Raw genomic sequence first — 4,076 nt, 5'->3', positions numbered from 1 at the left:
GGAAGGCTGAGGCGGAAGGATCGCCGGAGCCCAGCAGGCAAGGCTGCAGTGGCCAGGAGCAGCCACTGCACTCTAGTCTGAGTGATAGAGTGAAACTCCAACTCAAAAAAAATAAAAATAAAAAATAAAATCTGTGTTTTCTTTTGTTTGTTTCTTTTCCACTCTGGGCGCTGTGATCAGGTCCTTCCCTCTGTAATGGTTTCTGAAGGGAAAGGTGAACGCTTTCAGTCCATTCATCACAGCACATCGGGAATCCAGGGAAACACACCATGCTTGCTATGAGGAAGGAAGAGCAGATAGCTGTCTAGGATGAAGCCATCCACATGTCACACACTTGGTCCCTGCTGGTGTCTGCCTGTTTTTTCTGCACCAAGGTAGACTTTGGTATGGCATCTGATTCATTTGCTTCTGGACATTTCTCCTTGGCACCCGCTTCTGACAGTCCAGGATCATGTGTATGTAATGGACAAGCAGTCTCCTCTCCAAGGCCTTTCATTTACTGTCATTGCTGTCCTAGAAAAAGTTTTGGAGCAAGTTGAGGCAGAAGATGCTTACGACATGCCAGCAGTGTTCAAGAGCGGACAGACCATCAGGCGTGGATGGACACTAACTGCCCGTAGATCTAGAAAGAAGGAACTTCAGCCAGCCCAGGACAGAAATCTTGGATGAATCAGGTTGAGAGGCTTAGATTTGGAGATGAGGAAAAGAAAAAAAAAACTATTTCTGTAGCATAACAAATTGGAACCCATCCCAGAGACCCTGCAAATAAGAAGCCTTGAGTGCTTCAAGAGCATTTTTCTCATAGGAAAATAATTTTAGCCTCCTGGCTGGCATTCGAGGCCTCATGGGTTAACTAGTATGTTTGTGAGTGAATAAAAAATAACCAACAGTGACTCTAGGTCTGACTCCCACCCCCTTTCCCTCCCTCCCTCTCTCTCTCTCCCTTTCTCTGCTTCTCCCTTTTTTCCTCCCTCCCTTTCTCCCTATCTTTGTCCTCGTCTCCCATAGCTCTCATCTCTATAGGTGTTATCTAGACACCCTCTGTAGCTTCTGGGAATGAAATTATGAAAAAAGGGGCCCAATACCAACTATATTCTCTTATGTTCAGAAAACTGACATTACCCACCTGCCAAGTGTGGGACTTGTCTGTGGACCATTGGTTGATTACAATGCAAAGAAGACCAAATCTCGTCTTTGCTTTAAGGAGCTTAGATCTGTTTTAGTTGTGATGAATACCATCCATAGGAAGCCTGTTTTGAACTTGTTGCTATAAAGAACTTGTACTTTACTCACCAAATATTTCTGTATTTCCTAATCTTTGTAGAAAGGAAGAAGTGCTTCTCAATTTTCAATACTTATTGTTTGAGAGTTTTGAGAATTGTTATTTCATTTGCTTGTTCTTTCCTGGAATTTTGGTTCAATTACCTAATAATGTCTTATGATGGATTCTATTTTGAGAAGGGTAAAAATATGACACTTTCTACATGTGCGTCCCCGGCAGATGGGATCCACAAATACCCTTGCCTCTTTTTTGTCAATAGCTGCTGCGTCTTTGAAAAACTCAAAGCTCTACATACCACTTTTTCATTGCTAGGAAAGAAAAACCAGGCGACTTCCCAGGTGTGAGGCAGCTCATTGGTTTTGCCATTTATTTTCCCCTGGAGAATCTTTGTCTTTCTCTCTTGATCTAGAATTGAAGGGGATGGAGGAAGAAGATGGTGTAGATCAAAGGATGAAAGGCCTTGCATCAGATGAAGGGCCGGACGATACTTGTGGTTGGTGGAATCCTGTAGGTACTTCTTGGGGCTTGTGAAAAATTAGACCCAATGCAGTATCTGCTTTGGCATTTTGACAATGTTTGGAAATGAGCTTCAGATGCTTGGATCGGTGGGTGGCATAAAAGAAATGAGTCACCACCAACTGAGTTATATTCCAACAATATGGTGTTTTAGAAAGAGCCTTGGACAAGTTAGGAGTCAAGACACGGAATTTCTCACCCAGAAGGATCTCCTGAGCCCAGGAGGTCAAGGTTGTGGTGAGCTGTGATCATCATGCCACTGTCTCCAGCCTGGACAACAGGCTGAGACTCCAACTCAAAAATAGCAGTAATAATCATAAAGCTCACTTTCTTATTTTAAAACAATTATTTGTACTTAATTACCTGTTGTGCAGCATGATTGCAATTTAGAACAAGAGTGACAAAATAAAACTACTCACCTTCATCATCAATGACTGCTGTTAACTGTGCTGTTTCTACCTGCTCACGTCCTCTTAGATTTGGTGCAGAGGACAGTTTCTTTCTTTCTGTCTTTTTTTTTCTTTTTAGTCAAAGTCTCACTGTGCAGTGGCATGCTCGTGGCCACCACAGCCTCAACTTGCTGGACTCAGGTCACCCTCCCATCTCAGCCTCCTAACTAGCTGGGACTATAGGCACATGCCACCATACCTGGCTAGTTTTTTGATTTATTGTAGAGATGAGGTCTCACCAAGTTGCCCAGGCTAATCTCAAACACCTGGGCTCAAACCTTGGCCTTCCAAAGTGCTGGGATTACAGGTGTGAGTCACCGTACCCGGCCAAGGTTCCTTTTTTGATGAACCTCTTTTATTAAATAGCTAAAACTTTGTCAGTTTGTTTGTTTGTTTGTTTGTTTTAAAAGCAGGATTTATTGAGAGGACAGAAAAGCTTCCAGAGTAGGAGGTGAACCAAGTGGATTGCCCCTTTGTAAGTATTTTGTTTTTGTTTTTTGTTTGTTTGTTTTGAGTTGGAGTCTCACTCCTTCGCCCAGGCTGGTGTGCAGTGGCACGCATGCTCATGGCCACCCCAGCATCAACCTTCTGGGCTCCAGCGATCCTTCCAACTCAGCCTTCCAAGTAGCTGGAACTACAGATGCATGCTACCACACTGGCTATTTTATATTTTATTGTAGAGACGAGGTCTCGCCAAATTTCCCAGGCTGGCCTCAACCCCGTGGGCTCAGGCAAGCCACTCACCTCAGCCTCCCAAAGTGCTGGGATTACAGGCTGAGCCACCAAGCCCAGCCTGTAAGTTTTTTGACTGGGAAATTAAATGTCTTCTCAACCCCGTGGCTCTGTTCTGCCATGTTATTTATTGGCTGAAATATATGGACATCTTTTATGTAGGCTGCTTCAAATGCTTTTTTAATGTAAGTGGAGAATAAATATCAGAGGAGTAATAAGAAAAGAGCTTTTACTCTGATCTCTTTAAGTATTTTTAAAAACTTAATCTCAGAACAGCATTATTCTCTGTACTCATCTTCATCTCTAGTCTAAAATGCTATTTTACATCAAATATTAAACCTTGTCCATTAACCACTCTGGCGGACTGAACAATTTACTACAGTTCTGCTGATTGTTTTAGGGGTACTTAACCTTTAAAATATGCTTAGCAAATTAGGATGGTTCCCACACAGAGATACACTGAGATCTTTCCACAAAGGAAAGGCAGTCTCCTAACTTTGATCAAGTTAACGAACATCACTGACGTCTGTTTCTTCACCTGTGAAACGGGAACAATATCTCTTCTGCCTGTGTTGCAAGCTTCTGTGGGATTGAATGAGACCAGATTAGTTACAGCACTTTGGAAGTTCTATGGTGCCCCGGAAGTGCTGGAATTCTTATATCAGAAACAAAATAGGACATGTCAGTTTTGTTCTATGAGAGTGTTGTGCTATAATGTTCCTCCACATAGATTTTGATTTTAGGAAACGTGTCCACTTCAGCTTGTGTTTTTAATACGCTGATAAAAGTCCAAATTGTCATTGAATATTATGTTGATTGCCTCTCTCTTAACGTGTGTGTGTGTGTGTGTGTGTGTGTGTGTGTGTGTGTGTGTGTTTTAAATAGTCTGGTTCTGTTGCCCAGGCTGGAGTGCAATAGTGCCATCATGGCTCACTGAAGCCTTAAACTCCTGGGCTCAGGCAATCCTCCCACCTCAGCCTTCTGAGTAGCTGGGACTACAGGCACATGCCACCATGCCTGGTTAATTTTTGTACTTCAAAGCCGGACTCGGTGGCTCAGCCTGTAATCCTGCGCCTTTGGGAGGCTGAGGTAAGTGG

General features: G+C 43.1%; 1 protein-coding gene across 1 annotated transcript in view; it reads left to right on the top strand.

Annotated features, from left to right (window-relative positions):
* The first annotated feature begins 669 nt into the window (after nt 1-669).
* The window catches only part of LOC103258944 (amyloid beta A4 precursor protein-binding family B member 2), a 126,443-nt gene continuing 123,036 nt past the window's right edge, over nt 670-4,076 (top strand). The window contains exon 1 of the mRNA XM_021711629.1: nt 670-674. The gene's annotated coding sequence lies outside the window, so the exon portion shown is untranslated. The remainder of the gene's footprint in view (nt 675-4,076) is intronic.

Source organism: Carlito syrichta, unplaced genomic scaffold (assembly GCF_000164805.1).
Source record: "Carlito syrichta isolate Samal-C Ts95f unplaced genomic scaffold, Tarsius_syrichta-2.0.1 Scaffold302418, whole genome shotgun sequence".
Taxonomy (NCBI): Eukaryota; Metazoa; Chordata; class Mammalia; order Primates; family Tarsiidae; genus Carlito; species Carlito syrichta.
Note: the sequence above shows the minus strand (reverse complement) of the source record. Positions and strands in the feature narration are given on the sequence as shown.